At 35.3% G+C, this 17,331-nt stretch overlaps 1 protein-coding gene and 1 long non-coding RNA gene across 3 annotated transcripts in view; both read right to left on the reverse strand.

Moving 5' to 3' along the window:
• Positions 1 to 9,533, reverse strand: part of LOC127851468 (plexin-A2-like) — a 203,150-nt gene extending 193,617 nt beyond the window's left edge. The window contains exon 1 of the mRNA XM_052385271.1: positions 9,421 to 9,533. The gene's annotated coding sequence lies outside the window, so the exon portion shown is untranslated. The remainder of the gene's footprint in view (positions 1 to 9,420) is intronic.
• A 1,912-nt stretch (positions 9,534 to 11,445) lies between these two features.
• Positions 11,446 to 13,973, reverse strand: LOC127851477 (uncharacterized). Of its 2 annotated transcripts, none has more exons than XR_008035781.1 (3): positions 13,913 to 13,973; positions 11,913 to 12,000; positions 11,446 to 11,489 (listed from the first exon to the last, which is right to left on the reverse strand). It is a non-coding gene; the product is annotated as an uncharacterized LOC127851477 (long non-coding RNA). The 2 variants fall into 2 exon arrangements; XR_008035782.1 differs by lacking the exon at positions 13,913 to 13,973 and adding an exon at positions 13,598 to 13,622 and having other exon boundaries at positions 11,447 to 11,489.
• Positions 13,974 to 17,331: the final 3,358 nt, after the last annotated feature.

The raw sequence follows: 17,331 nt of genomic DNA on the forward strand, positions 1-17,331 counted from the left end.
GTCATTCATGGCCAGTCCTCATTTTGATTGCTAAGATTTTTTTTGGATAAATGTCTTATTTTGAAAATACTTGTATGCAAAGTCTTATTTTGATCAAATGAATTGTGTATCAAGTCATAACTTTAATGGTAAATAAATTGTATGTCAAGTCCTCATTTTTAAAATAAAATAAGCTTTGTGTAAAGTCCACATTTTGATTGGTTAGTTTTTTTTATAGAAAACTCTAACTAAAACAACGCTTTTGTCAAGCAATATGGTTCCCTACCGGCTCCAAAATTTGTCAGAAATTCCTCCATTAAATTTTTTTAATGGTTGCCATAGCAACCACAATTTTTGACGTATGAACAAAATGAAATGACGTGCATCATGTCCATTTTGCAATCTATCCATGTTGTTGCAAGTTTCATGAACAAAATATTAAGAACTTTTAAAGTTATCGCAGGATCCAGAAAACCACCATTTTCAGCAGTATTTCTAGTCTATTTGTTGCCATAGCAACCATAATTTTTGACGTAGGAACAAAATGAAATGACGTGCATAATGTCCATATTGCTATCTATCCATGTTTCAAGTTTCATGACAAAATATTTAGAACTTTTAAAGTTATCGCAGGATCCAGAAAAGTGTGACAGACAGACTCTCAGACAGACAGACAGATGACAGGTGAAACTGGTAGGGGACAAAAAAGCAGGACATATCTTCATTTTCATCAAATTCATGCATGGCACTTTTTATACACCCATGAAGTTTCCTAATGAAATCTTGTATAGGATTTGAGATAAAGCCCTGAAAGGTTACATCATACAAAAACAACAAAGTGCAATATCTCTTATTTAACCCTTTCAGTGCGGGAACCGAATTTTGAAGGACTTTGCAAACAGTTTGGATCCAGATGAGACGCCATAGAACGTGGCGTCTCATCAGGATTCAAACTGTTTCCTATTATGATAGTATTTTTTGAAAAAAATCGAAGAAAATGCTAATTTTAGAAATTCAGCAGACAACATTTTAGCAGACGACACATTTCCCAGCATGCAAAGGGTGAAGATAGTGTAGGATTATGGTTCTTGTGAATGGCACTTCTCCGCATTGCTATCTACATGTATACACCCATGAAGTTGCAGTAATTTTAAGTTTATTATCTATAAATAAACACAAAATTACTTATCTATAAATAAAATTAAGTGACGCTAATGAGAAACAATTTAATTCAGATAAGTTTTATTTTAGTCTCACTGACAGTTGAAGTATTGCTCACAAACCGTGTCTTATAAATCCGCAAACTACTCATTAACTGATGGAAATGCCTGGGAATTCCCTTTGTATCACACACACTACCAATATGATTCTAAATGTCATTTTTCACTTTAAACAAGAGATGTGTTTGTCAAAAACAAAACCCCCCCCTATTGCAGCGCTTTGAAGTCATATATTTGACCTTTGACCTTGAAGGATGACCTTGACCTTTCACCACTCAAAATGTGCAGCTCCATGAGATACACATGCCTGCCAAATATCAAGTTGCTATCTTCAATATTCAAAAAGTTATGACCAAACTTTAACGATGGTTAAAGTTTTAGGAAAGAAAAATACAATAATATTTGACCTTTGACCTTGAAGGATGACCTTGACTTTTCACCACTCAAAATGTGCAGCTCTGTGAGATACACATGCATGCCAAATATGAAGTTGCTATCTTTAATATTGCAAAAGTTATCAAACTTTAACCAAGGTTAAGTTTTGGGACACACGCATACAATGAATGAATTAATGAATGAATGCCAGACAGACAGGCCAGAAACAATTTACCCCCGATCTTTCTATCCCGGGGCATAACAATCATCATGTATATCACGGTTACATTATCAAAAGAGCATATATTTCCATTGTTAAAGACATTTTAAAACACTAATATTTGAAGTTGGAATAAGCAATCAATCCTGGGTGAAAAAAATCAGCAATTCATTATATGCAATTTTACCTGTTGTATTTATTCATTTTGACAAATTTTCAGTAAAATAGACACTTGCATAAAATTATATAAATGTATCATTTCAACACATTTTTCTGCAAAAGTGGATGCTTAAAAAGATTTTTCTAAATCCTAAAAAACATGAAACCGTGTCTATGCATGCATGAACGCAGTTTAAAAATGCACTTAAAATGAAAAAAATAATTCACTGTGAAAGAAAAAGTAATGGAAACGTGCTCATTATACTTACAGTATAGACAGATTATTACCAAATGATATTCAGAAAACAAAATGAACAGTTTTGTTCGAGAAATTCCCTTAATGATGTCCATTCCAAGTTATGTCTTATTCAAAATTCCCATAATACAGTGTTCTTTGTATAAAACACGTTTTATAAAATATAAATAGGAAACAAATCAACACAATTAAGTATCTCCAACTGATTACATGTAATACAACAAATTGAACAACATTTTTTTTTTCAAACTTATTCTCTTAACATTATTATGCCTATAAAGATTAGCACAGCTTCCACATCGTCAGCCTGACGTTCACGATTTGATTTATCAAGAGATGCAACTCTTGCAGAGTTCGAAATCAGGAATGTGAAAAGGGTCTATTGGAGAATTAAAAAGCAATACAAGCAATCGTTATGACCAGTCATTCGATTTTTATGATGTTTTTCTGATCAGAATGGTACACATGCACAAAGTATAATGGTGGTTTAAATAAAAACTGACGATTAATGGATAGAAGAAAAGAAATTACCATGTTAGCCCATGCAAGCGCTAAATTTGTATTGTAAGAAGGCAAAGAAGTATGTGTAATGACATCTTTGTTTCATTCTGACACTTGTTCTTGGTAACATCTATTACTGTTATAAAACAAATACTTAGTACACATGTATTTAACGGTCAAATATGTTAAATATAAGTATAATTTTAGATCCAATACAACAGTATTTTAGTCATTGCTACAATAGAAAGCACTATAGGTTGAGTTTTCATGGCAACTGTCGATTAACTGTCAAAGTTTGGTTAACTTTTCTATTTGCAATATCCCATTATGACCCATAAACTTTGAAAATTGAATGATCAAAGTATACATAAATTAACCATTTTACTAGTTAACAACAATATGTTAACAAGGGCTGTTTGTAAAACATGCATGCCCCCCATATGGGCTCTCAGTTGTAGTGACAGCCATTTTGTAAATATGTTTTTGTCACTGTGACCTTGACCTTTGACCTAGTGACCTGAAAATCAATAGGGGTCATCTGCGAGTCATGATCAATGCACCTATGAAGTTTCATGATCCTAGCCATAAGCTTTCTTGAGTTATCAGCCGGAAACCATTTTGCTATTTCGGATCACCTTGATCTTGACCTTTGACCTAGTGACCTGAAAATCAATAGGGGTCATCCGCCAGTCATGATCAATGTACCTATGAAGTTTCATGATCCTATGCCTAAGTGTTCTTGAATTATCATCGGGAAACCATTTTACTATTTCTGGTCACCGTGACCTTGACCATTGACCTAGTGATCTGAAAAATCAATAGGGGTCATCTGCGAGTCATGATCAATGTACCTATGAAGTTTCATGATCCTAGGCGTAAGCGTTCTTAAGTTATCATCCGGAAACCATTTTACTATTTCGGGTCACCATGACCTTGACCTTTGACCTAGTGACCTCAAAATCAATAGGGGTCATCTGCGAGTCATAATCAATGTACCTATGAAGTTTCATGATCCTAGGCATAAGCGTTCTTGAGTTATCATCCGGAAACGATTTTACTACTTCGGGTCACCGTGACCTTGACCTTTGACCTGAACATCAATAGGGGTCATCTGTTAGTCATGATCAATGTACCTATGAAGTTTCATGATCCTAGGCCTAAGCGTTCTTGAGTTATCATCCGGAAACCATCTGGTGGACGGACATACGGACGGACACACAGACCGACACTTGCAAAGCAATATACCCCCTCTTCTTTGAAGGGGGGCATAAAAAGTTATTGCAAAAGTTTAACCAAGGTTTAAGTTGGTGACATACACAATGAATGACAGACAGAAGACTTACAGACAGACAGACCCAAAACAATATGCCCCCGATCTTTCGATCCGGGGGCATAAAAAATATATGCACAATATCTGCAAAATACCAATGCAAGATCATTTACTGATAATAACTGAGTTTTAGCTCCTATCCAATATATTAGTTTGTAAAAATAAATAAAACAAGGGACAAAATTGTCACAAAACCAGGTTTTCAACTCAAAGTGTGACCTTGACTTTAGAGATATCAACGCAATTCTTTCGCACGACATACCCTCGGCCTCCAATTATGAACAAATGTGCCAATTGATTTTAAAATCTCACCATGAACGACATAGTTATGGCCCGGACAAGCTCATTTATGACCATTTTTGACCTTTGAACTCAAAGTGTGACCTTGACCTTGGAGATATTGACGTGATTCTTTGGCGTGACACACCGTCCACTGATGGTGAACAAATGTGCCATATGATTTTAAAATCTCACAATGAACAACATAGTTATGGCCAGGACAAGCTTATTACGCACGCTAGCCCGCCGACATTCGCCAATCTAATAACCAGTTTTCTTCGAAACCCTGGTTAAAAATCTAAAATAGCTGTTCTGCTTACTCACACCAGGTAGTGACTACTTAAATTAGTTTTCATTATCAAAGTTTTATACATGTAAGAAACTCAGCTTTTCTTCAATGATGGTTACAGTGTAAATAACATGAAACAATTAATAATACATCAAAATTTAACATTAAGCATAAGCAGTGATTTTTCTTCACATTATATTTTACAGCCTGTACCTTTTTGATTCGGGAAAAAGTGCGATAAACCATAGGGAAAATTAAAACATTATTATAACGATTATAAATAACAGTTATCAGTATACCAATTGTTAATTAGTGCATATATTTAACTGCTTTCTAAAATTCCTATTATAAAACTGCTAGGGAATTAAACTTCTGTTTGACCAATTGAATTTATTTAAAAGTTTGGCTTATTATATTGGAAATTTTGGGGATTTTTTAAAATACTTTTTGCCACCCTGTAAGAGGCTGTAATTTTGGAAAAAAACAACACTAATAGGAACTATCTTGCATTTGTATTAGTTCTAAACATAGTAGGTTATGGTATTATACAATACTCGATGCATTACTTTTGTTAGTTTAGCACTGTTAAAATTAGTTATTTAATGAGAAGTTTAAGTTTTGTAAAGTAAAAAAAAACAACGTAACTTGGTAATGAAAGAAAAATAAGAAATGGGTAGTAAACGTTTTCTATTTCATATAAAAAAAGTCAATCAAATCCAAGTAAAGTTGTTGAGGTCCGGAAAGTTTCTTCACTTTTGCACTTATGTTAAGTTCATGATTTTGGGGCATAATTGTACACCTTGAACTTAGCCATCAACAGTTTGAACTAGTAGATAGGAGGCGTGTACAATTTATATAAGACGCATTCTTTTTGTCGACTTCAACGGCGACACTCAGTTGGATGTTATCTTGGCTTTTTTAACGTAATCAATACCAACAAGTTTATTGCAGATTTTTACCAAACATATGCATATGACCGGTGACATTTCACATCCTGCGGCGGCACGTTGCATTTCGACGCGATGCTTCGCATCTGTCCGCCAAGGCAAGCCGCTATATGACGCCGAGTCGATGCGCATCCAGAGCTCCAGATAAGGTTTTGTGAAATTCTTAAATTACTACCAGATTTTCAAAAATAATTCTTAACTCTGAAATTTTATTCTAAACGTTACTACTAAGTTTTGGATAATAATTCTTATTTTTTCTAAATGACCTCAAATAAATTATAATGGTTATGTTCATGCAAAAAAAAAATCAAAATAAACATACTAGCAACTTTATTTATACGAGTTCAACAGTGTCTTTTCAGTATTATACGATTTTTTTCCAATACCTTCATATGCCCAAACTGTGCTTAGAGTGCATGCCTTAGATGAATTTTTACATATTTCACATTTAAAACGGGTCTCCCCTTCAATCTTTTCAACGATTATCATTAGCCACGGGACTTGTCCCTTCCACTCGTTCAATGTTTTTGTGTGTGTTTAAGTTTGGACCCATCGTGTCGCGTTTTTGTTTAGCTTTTCCGACTGTATCGGCAACTGAACATACAACAGCGTATAAGATCTTTTCTATAATGTCTTTCTAAACATTTAACTTCTGCTCACTTTGCGTACAATATGTTAAAAGCGTGTTTTTGGACGCTTTGCAGTTTTTTAGGACGCTCTCTGGGCACCGCCATTGTTTTTTGACAGATAGACTGTATACGCCGCTTTTATTGGAAAAATGCGCTTTTTAAAACAAACCCGATAACAATTCTATATAAGCACCGCAAAGATCTTTAATACGCGAAAATAACTCAATAAAAATCGATACGAACCGATGTAAAAATAATATTCGTAACGTGATTTTGTAATTCTTAATGGTACGACAAGATTTTAAAATAAATACGTAACTGACTTGTTCGTAATTACGAAAATACGACCCTTATCTGGAGCTCTGGCATCATAAAAAAAATCTTTAAAAGATTAGTTAGTCACTAAATTTTAAAAGAGCAATTATAATAAAATTATTATAATATTAAAAATCATAATTAATTTAATGTGATCTATTACTGCATACTTACTATTTTTCCTGTCGCTACTCATTACCCAATTATCTCGTATATTCCAGTATTAAAGCAAATTCTGGTAAATATTGACAAGAAAAGTGCTCCAGAATTTCAAGAAATACAAATATTTGCCTTTTTTATTAAGTATGAAATGAATGTTGGCATTTGTTTCTATTTAAAGATGTGATGAAATAACGTCCAATCAGGGCGTTTTTTTTTCCCCAATGAACACGCGTCAACATTCTGAAGTGATGCTCATGTATTTATACAACACAAAATAAACCCACACTTTTCATGCAACATTCTACATGTCTGCATAATTTGCGAGCACTTTCTTTTTAGATAAAGGATAAGCACTGTTTATTTGACACTATAATTTAATTGTTAATGTCGAGTTTGCATTAAAACTCGGAAGCATGTTTCGGATTGCAAATTGAATAATGCTAATTTAAGGATCGAACGAAACATTACAGTTATGCTTAATTAATTCAACAATAATTTGTTAAAGCGCATTATTTGTTGAATATATTTTAGGAAATGCTATTATAAAACTTGTCTATAAAGCATCATATAAACATCATATCCGCTTATTAAAACATGAAAATAATAACATGAAAGTAGCGTAAATCTAGGTTTCGACGCTACACAAATGCACATGTAGGTGTATATCTTTGAACTCTATCCGCGTACGTATGCAGAGGATTTATGCCGCGAAAGTACGCGAGGTAAATTCAGACTCAGCGTTATTGCACGGATTGATGTTGAGTGCCTGGGCGATACGCCGCGTGAAAACATGACAAGGCCGCCGAGTACTAATGATTCTGGCTGTGGTGTGACCAAGGATTATGTTTGTTCCGCGTTGGCTGTAATGTAAATAAGTTACTTAAATCATCTGCGATGCAATGACTCATTTTCATGGGGCAAAATTAACATTTCCATTTGTGTCTTTAGCCGACGCGATAAGACAGACCAACGCCGCCATTTTTTTACAATAAACCAATCTAGTAACGCATAGCGTTATAACAGTCTATTTTGTAAGGGGGCAGGGGATATATTTTTTACCAAATTTCGAGTTCTGAGAGGCCGCAAACACTCATATCCATTTCATCAAAACAGAAAGTGACACAGGAAAGTCTTTTTGTGTCAGTGTCATAACATAGGCAACATACATTGAAAATACACCCAAGGAAAAGGCTTGCTTCTTCACTTGTGAAACTATGGTCCTTGATGTTTCCCACCACCAACCTAATTTTTAATAAAAATTGAGAAATTTGACCCATTTGGCACAGAACATTCAAACAGAATGCAATCCTAGTTTTTACTAAATTACTCATTTATTTCATCCCTGTGCTGTGTTTATTTACCTAGAAAAGTGTCTCCCATACGTTTAGATTGCTCACAATTTACCTTCAAATCTGTGATCTGTTTCTTCAGCGAGAAATATTGACTTCCGCCAAAAGTGAAATTCAAAATGTACTTGCTAGGGAGCTGTCAACTAGTTTCAATGTTTTTTTTCCAAAATGTTGAGACATTCTTTCTTTAACCTAACACAAGAAATAAATCTTATAAATTCCTAGTTGATTTTTAAAGACCATAAATTATCCCTACCCTAAAGATATGTAATGTTCACCCCCTTTCACTGACATATCCCCTGCCACCTAAATTAGATATAGGCTACATTAAACTAAATCATTAAATGAATAGGTGCAATGCAAAATTGTTGCTGCTTAAAGGGCGCAAAATAAAAATATTTTTATTTCGTTTTAAAATTTATAGGTGCAGCAAATCTGACTAACATTTAATCAATTTGTTGTGGCCTAAAGCCAGATCAATTTTTGTATTACATTCTCTCATGCGTGGCGCCAGCTCCTCATGCGTTCCACGCATGATTTTATTATTCATTTGCTATAAGATATTGTCAAACAATTGCAATTTGGTGCATACACGAGGAGAACTTTGCAGATCTTATTTGTTAGCATAAGGTTATTGGTTATGTCCAAAAAAGAATGCAAAACCTGATTTCATTAGCTACCAATCATGAGTAAAAAAAGTATGTACCTTTTTTAACCGAAAATGTATGGTATCTACGTTGTATTTTATATGAAAAGGGTCAAACGACTGTCTAAGATCTTTCATCACATGTCATTGAACTATAAATTACATGCGAAATTCAGATACGAACCTGTTTTTAAAACGAAAGCGCGTGATAATTATTCGAGCCACCTGCTGCTAGAACACTATATAGCGTTTTGTGGCGGTTTATGTATTGTTCTTATGAAACATTTGAAAATATTGTAACAAAGTTCAGAAAATAGGCATAATGAGTCACTGAACAAACGAGATCACATGTTGAGATGATGATGTAAATCAGTTGGTGGAGTACAGATTGTTCCCGGTATTTTCACACGAAAAAATGTTAGGGGTTCTACTTTCACCAACAATGACGAATATAAGCAACTTTGAGCAATCCATGTTTAGTATAAAACAGATTATTTCACCATTAACAATTTTTCGAATGCAAACAAAAACATGACATTAAACATCGTGTATCAAAAATATAGCTTGACAATAATAAATGTAAAAAGAAAACTTACAGTATATTCACAACAATCGCTTTTAAACTGGCTCACTACGACGAATTTTGGCGACTTTTTTGATATCACTAAAATTGAATAAATATCCTCGACGTATGTTGATTTGCGTTGTTAATGTTTTGCATTAAAATTAGCAACAAACAAAAAACAAAGCGTTGTATATCATACCTTGTTGAAAGATACCCATATTCCACTAGTTAATGGAGCATATTTATTTTCTGCAACACCCACATTGTAATCCATGAAAACAGTTGTTTTAACGACACGTTTTCAGTCTCCGCCATTTTGACTAGAGTGTCCTGGCACTGAAGTTAAGGTCGCGACCTCTGACGTCATGCATATATTACACACTGGACAACTACAAACAAGACGAGGACCATCATTTGCATATATCACATGAAGCGGGGTACCAAACTATAGCGAATGGCCATGCAGGCGGGAAAACACGGATACCAGTCGATTTTACACTTTTCAAGGTCACGTGACAGTAGTAAACTGTGCGTAGTATGTGTATGAGTACCATGGATAGCCGATAACTTTAGGACTATTTATTTTTATGTTTAAAAGATGTAGGACAACGAAACTAACGGAAATAAATGAAAACTTTCTGAGGACTATAGTGCAAGTCCTCGCACTGTCCGCCAGTCCTCACGACGTAGGTGTGCAGTCAAGTTTGAGTCCCCACGTTGATAGCTATACAAACACACACACACACAAACACACACACACACACACACACACACACACACACACCACAGAGAGAGAGAGAGAGAGAGAGAGAGAGAGAGAGAGAGAGAGAGGAGAGAGAGAGGAGAGAGAGAGGAGAGAGAGAGAGAGAGAGAGAGAGAGAGAGAGAGAGAGAGAGAGAGAGAGAGAGAGAGAGAGAGAGAGGGAGAGAACATTAACAAGGTTAAAATTCCTCTGCTTAAGAACTTGCCCACTAATATTGTTTAGTATTAGGAAGGAATATTTCACCGGTCCAGGGTTAAGTTCAACGTCATTTGAAAGAATAAGAAGAAGCTGTGAAGTGTCTACATCTTGTTGGGGCGTCTCGTCAGTGTCTCGCTTGAAAAAGAAGTGGGATGGCACGTTGACTTGATCTTCATTTGTGGCGTTGTCATCTTGTTGGGGCGTCTCTGCAGTGTCTCGGTGGCAATGGCTGTTGAATGGCACGTTGATTTCATCTTCCTATAATAGAATGACCCTTCCTTGAATACAATACTTACTAGACAAACAAGACTATTGTCAAGCAATGTTTGTCCCCTACAGGCTCCACCATTATCAGATTTTTTTTATGATATATATTTGTTGCCACAGCAACCAGAAATTTTGACGTAGGAACAAAATGAAATGACGTACATAATGTCAATATTGCCATATATCCATGTGTCAAGTTTCATGAGAAAATATGAAGAACTCTTAAAGTTATCGCAGGATCCAGAAAAAGTGACATACTCACAGAATGACGGACACACAGAGTGCCAACCATACGTCCCCTCAGGTTAAACTGTTAGGGGAGAAAAAGTATAATATTTTTTCATTCAAAATCATAGAGTATATTTACATAACATAAAGCTATACAACAATATGTGTTCCATTTAAAATCCTGATTGTAAAGTGTGTCAGGCCTATCAACTTACCACGATGAATGCTTCCTTATAAAATGGTCGAGCAGGGCATCTTCAGATGAACAGCACACCCTGCAGTATGGACAATTGTAGCAAGGGACCTAAAAAAATACCACTCAGTCTGAGGATTCTAAAAATGCATCTAAGTAATATTTGTAAAAACTCATGGAAATTGAAACAAAACAAAAACATGTTCCACAATTGGTTCATACTTTAGAACATCTTTACATTATAATGAATTCAATACAGGCCCATGACTGGTCCTGAAAAGCTTGCACATGGAATACTAACATACACCAAAACCCGCTTAACAGGTTATTGGTGATAATCAATTATACCTGAATTCTAAGAATACCAGCTATTTAGACTAATTTTATAAGGTCCTTTGTGTCGTCTTTAAAGCTTGGTTTTACTGTATTTGTAGAACATCTAAATGGCCATACATGAAAGGATGAATGTGTGTTTTAAAGGATCTTCTTGAACAAGTTTTGTTTATCTGACAAGAAAGAATACTTTCTGTCATTGATTTACCTGTTTGTTCTTCTTTTTCGTCATGATAGGTTTCTTCCTTTTAACCTTACCAGTCTTGACTTCCATCTTCTTGCGTTTCTGAAAAGTTATTAGGCTATCGGTCCATATTACCAGTACAAATGCTACATATTACTACCGGTTATATAATTTGAAACGCGCATACCTTTGGAGATGATTTGAAATAATGTGAATACATCCCTTTCATTAAATTCATTCTATTTAATGAAAACATAAAATTTGTTTAAAGCATTGTGCCATGCTATCAGATCAATTGGCATGCTGCAAATATAGTGTCATATAAACAGGGCAATCATTGTCTTTCATGCTTGAACCAATTAATATATTATGATACATAAAAATAGGACACAATAAAACAAACAAACATTCTGCTGATTGATATTAAAATCAAAGTAATGAAAATACCTATGAATCAGATTTTATGTAACTTGTCAAGATGGAAAGTGTTAAAATGTATGGAGCGTATTGTCATAAAATAAGTACCAAGCATAAGCCATTCAACTTGTATGCAGGCAGGAAAACAGCCACATCTTCAGTAATGTCAAGGTAAACAAATCCACTGCAGCATGACCTTTAATGCATGTCGAAAAAACAGGATCATTAATGCAGTGTCTGTGAATGCACAATCATGTAAAATTAATATTCATTCAGGCTAAAAATTGCCATCCAGTAAAAAAGGGAAACTATGTCAGAACTATATTTTTGTTGTCCCGGACAATTGGACGACCACTAATTCCAATGACCGTCAATATAAAACCAACAAAACGATTAAACCTATTTGACATGGAAGTTACAAGAGAGTTACTACAGTAATAGCATTCATGCAGCAAGTTTTAATATAAAACAAGAGCACCGCATAACGGGTGCAACGCTCGGCTGCGAAAGCTTGTCAGATTTTTTTTTAAAGGTCACAGTGACCTTGACCTTTGACCTAGTGACCCAAAATGGGTGTGGTGTGTAGAACTCATCAAGGTGCATCTACATATGAAGTTTCAAAGTTGAAGGTGGGAGCACTTTGATTTTAGAGCCAATGATTAGGTTTAAGCACAACGCCGGCGGATGACGTGCAGGCTATGACAATACCTCGGGTTTTCTCCGAAAACAGCCTCGCTTATAAATATTGTTCGTAAGTGTGTCTAAAACTAAAGCAACAATGAGTGCCTTATGTTGGCATATGTTTATGTTGTATGTAATTCCATTAAGAAAGGTGATTTTTATGTAACTAGTTAATAATGCATTACATTTATGTATATATAGGTAAACAACAGCTGTCACCATAGGATGGCTTATTCCCCCTATAAACGCTTGATAGACGTTATGAGCTTTTTTCGAAACCTAAACGCAGATTTCGAAACCTAAACGCAGACCCTAAATTCAAGGTCAAGGTCACAGGGGTCAAAATTTGTGTGCGCATGCAAAGGCTTTGTCCATATGCACATGCATGCCAAATATAATATTGCTATCTGAAGCGACATAGAAGTTATGAGCATTTTTCGAAACCAAAACGCAAAGTGTGACAGGCAGACAGTCCGATCACTATATGCCCTCCTTCAGCGGCATAAAAAGATTTGCCAGAAATCAATGACTTAAAGGATATAATACATGTAAATGTTAACAAATAGACTTGTTCAACGAAAGCAAAAACAACAAAACAAAATGCACCAAACAAGCTTCCTATTCCTTGATAACATTTATAAAGCTGCATTTATTTACTGTGCTTTCCCTATCGGTATTTTATGGCTATTTATTTCACACAGATTTCACTACCAGTAAGATGATGATGAATAAAAACAAGAACATCGCATTGCAGGTGCCAACGCTCCGCTGCGGGTGCAGTTTCTTTCTTTAGAGTTCACAGTGACCTTGACCTTTGACCTAGTTACCCAACAAAGGGTGTGGCATGTATAACTCATCAAGGTGCAGCTACATATGAAGTTTTAAAGTTATCGGTGAAAGCACATAAAACATTGTGGCATTTCTTTCCCAACTGAAACAATTTACACATGCATGTACATGCAAACAAAAATTAATTTCAACAATAACAAATGCACCAATCAAGCTTTATATACATTGTGTGGCATTTTTTTGCCAACTGAACCAATTTACACATGCATGTACATGCAAACAAAAATGTCAACAATAACAATGCACCAATCAAGCTTATATACCTTGTGTGGCATTTCTTTGCCAACTGAAACAATTTACACATGCATGTAGTGGCATGGCATAAGTACAAAACCTCATCCACCAAAGTTGACCATTTTGAAAAATAACAACAATTATATAATAATATGCAGAAGACAACAAAAAGGAAATATGTCCCCAAAATAATAACACTAATATGGTCATTTACTTATATTTTACTTTCAAAATAGGTTTGGTTGTGGTTTTTTTTTCAACAAAAAACCCCTTAATTTAAGAACCAGTACGACATTTCCACAATGAAACAGTGAAGGTTATCTGCAATTAACGGTATTTTCTACCTTCTTTCCATATCTTTTGACATTTCTGGTTGCAGACCTTTTAGCCCTGGCTGTGACAACCTGAGAATGAATTGTGCGTGAAAATATGGAAAACAAAATTATATAAACTAACTAGTTTATCTTTTATACAATTACAGAATGTTATGTTCTGATATAACTGAATGGTTATGACATCGACTCTGTGGTCTGGCTTTCACACCAAGACATCTGTTGTACTTTTCATGTTTACCACTTAATGACAAACAATGCCTTAGATGATTAAAGGCATTGCTTTAGAAGTATAGGACCTGCAGTCCAACTATTGCCTTACAGCTACCAATAATGAAGGGCATTATGATGCTGATCAGGGTCAAAAAGGCGAGGCTAAAAAGAGACATGACAGGGTGCCCAGCTTAACGGCTCTAGACATAACAATAATTTATAGGCTGTAACAAGCCATATGAGCAAGTAATACTAGATCGCAATCACTTTATAAATGTTCATTAATATTGATGAAATATTTGTACGATTAAATGCATAGAAAAGTTACCGTTATATTATGTGTCTGAGGCTTAATGTCCCTGGGTACTTGTACTTCACTTGCATCCACCTTGTCTTGAATCCCTGGTTGAGCTCCCTACAATTTATTAAACCATAATACAGGTATTATACTTTTTCTGAAACGGCTAATTTTATTCAAAAATATATAAATTACAGCAAAATCACATTGTTATGAATATTTGTATGTGGAAGCGCTTTGATTTTAGAGCCAATGTTAAGGTTTAAGCACGACGCTAAATTGCAGTTTTTTTGCTTAACTCACATTTGCTTATGGCTCATTAATGCAGTCCACTTTGTTGTAGCACTAAACTCACAGTCTGCACAATATCCGAAAAGAGTGCTGTGGTGCTGTCATGCTCCTGAACCGGTACTTCCGTGGCTGAGAGAACTGGCCATTCTGTAGGATCTTGAACAGCAGCCTCCACACACTGCTGGTTTGGCAGGTCGTCCTGTATGGATGATAAACACCTCCTAGCCCCTTCAGCACTCAGATGAACTCCATCATGGGACAAGTACAGGAACTTATTAAAATTAAATTTTGATTATAGATAATTACCGTACCAATTTTTTTTAAACATAACTAAGATATTAAAGCAGCAAATTCAATGAATTGGTTTCCCTCAACGAATGAAACAATACTTTAATTTCAATCAATTAAAGTGTACAACTCTGAACTGACCAAAATTATCATCCTGACGAAACTTATGCAAGAACTACTAAAAAAATGAAAATACTTGTTTATTTTTTAATTTCATTAACTTCCATATTACAGCACAGACAGATATCTTAAATTATGGGGCTTTACGTCTAGAGCTGAAACCAACAAAACGTGCAAGTGTACCACCACAAAGTTATACATCTATTTTAAAATTCATGATATTTCATGTAACAGTTATTTAGAAACCAGTAATTGTAACAAAACTGCGCAATGAGTCAATTTTCACCAATTAAGGGGGGGATGGGGCATATCTCTTGAGCAAAGAAGGATGTCTGAACAGAAGTTGGGATTGGTCCACCGCAGTATAATGATGCATATATTTATTTCAAGTTTCATGATGATGAAATTCCATGCAACAGTTGCTGAGAAACCTCCTATTTCACTCTAGATCTTTCCCTTTACCTGTTTAGTTGCTCCATAGTCCATGTATCTCACAGAAGGCACATGGTGACTCAGTTCCCACAGCATGCTGTTTGCGCTCCTTATCCACTGGCAGTAGTTCCTCAACTGTGCCCCTGAGAGTGGCCATCGGGGAAACATTCTCATATCAAAATCACGTGGAAGAATCTCGCAAAGCACCACGTTATTTTCAGTGCACACACTTAATACTACATCAAGGATCTCTGTCACACACCTAAAAATAATAAGCAAATTCATTGAATTGATATACCCTGCCAATATGCTTCTGGACACAAAAGTGTTAAATTTGACACTAAAGAAGCATTTTTTAAGATACAAATGGCCATTACTCTGTTATTAACAGATGGTGTACAATGCCATTTAGCGTGCATCATCCTCTTATCTATATATATATACTCATACCAAGTTTCAATGAAATCCGCCAAAGCGCTCCCAAGATATGGCTCCAGACACAAAAGTGCTGGACGGACAGATGGAAAGACGGACGAACAGACAACCCCAAAACAATATCCCTCCGCCTATGGCGAGGGATAATAAGGTAATGGTATAAGTTGCTCATTGTATTATCTTCCCATCACAAACAATTATTAACAAGAGTTGTGTTCGTCAGAAACACAATGCCCCCTATTGCGCCGCTTTGAATTGTTTTTGACCTTTGACCTTGAAGAATGACCTTGACCTTGAACTTCCACCACTCAAAATGTTCAGCCCCGTGAGGTACACACACATGCCAAATATCAAGTTTCTACCTTAAATAATGCAAAAGTTATGGCCAATGTTAAAGGTTATTTTCCGACGGACGGACAGACTGACATACACACATACTGACTGCCGGACAGTTCAACTTCTATATGCCACCCTACCGGTGGCATAAAAAGCTACTTACAACTACAAAAATATTCGAGAAACTGACTTATTTTATTTCATTAAAATGCCAATTCAAAAAAATCTAATAAGTAAATGATATGAAGTTGATCAAGCTCATTTTTATTCATGTTGCTAAGCTGTTCAGTGGCGAATCCAGGGTTTCTAGTTAGGGGGTTGGTGTGGACATTCAATAATACAGGCCAATGTAAAAGCATAATGGTGTAGTGGATGTGGTGTCCGCTTAGTGATAGGGGGTAAGGAGGTTCTCATTATCTTCTCCATAAAAACCAAGTTATGGTTCATCCCAGGAACAGACTCGAGTGTCTCAATAAGCATAGTGCGTTCGATGCAATAAAGCTAAGGTAAATAGGTTAAATAAAAACAAAAATTGAAAAATTACTGTTGAACATACCGGTAGAAATATATATCCTTGCAACAAGCATCGTTACAGCCAAGATGCAGGTACAATATGTCGTAACAACCTGACATCAGCTCTTGATGCAGCAGCTTTCTAAAGCCCTTCCGGTCAGACACATACTTTGCACCTGCATAGTAAAATAAGATCTTCAATTTATAATTGGTTTTCATTTGCAATAATTGTTCTTGAGTTGTCATTTGTTATTGAATATTATAAAAAATAGTCATCATTGCCATGTTCGAGACAAGCAAGCTTATCTTTGTTAATATTTATCTCATTTGTTCTATGTTGCGTCAAATTTCTGGATTTGCAATTTCTTTTTACCATTTTTGGTTACATCAGAAAGGGTATTTTTCTGGATTCCATAATACATGTTTTATCAGTGTAATAATATAATACAATAATATACATGACGTGTACATTTAAAAAACATGAAACTGTTAGGGTAAAATATTT

This window comes from Dreissena polymorpha, chromosome 11, assembly GCF_020536995.1.
Source record: "Dreissena polymorpha isolate Duluth1 chromosome 11, UMN_Dpol_1.0, whole genome shotgun sequence".
Taxonomy (NCBI): Eukaryota; Metazoa; Mollusca; class Bivalvia; order Myida; family Dreissenidae; genus Dreissena; species Dreissena polymorpha.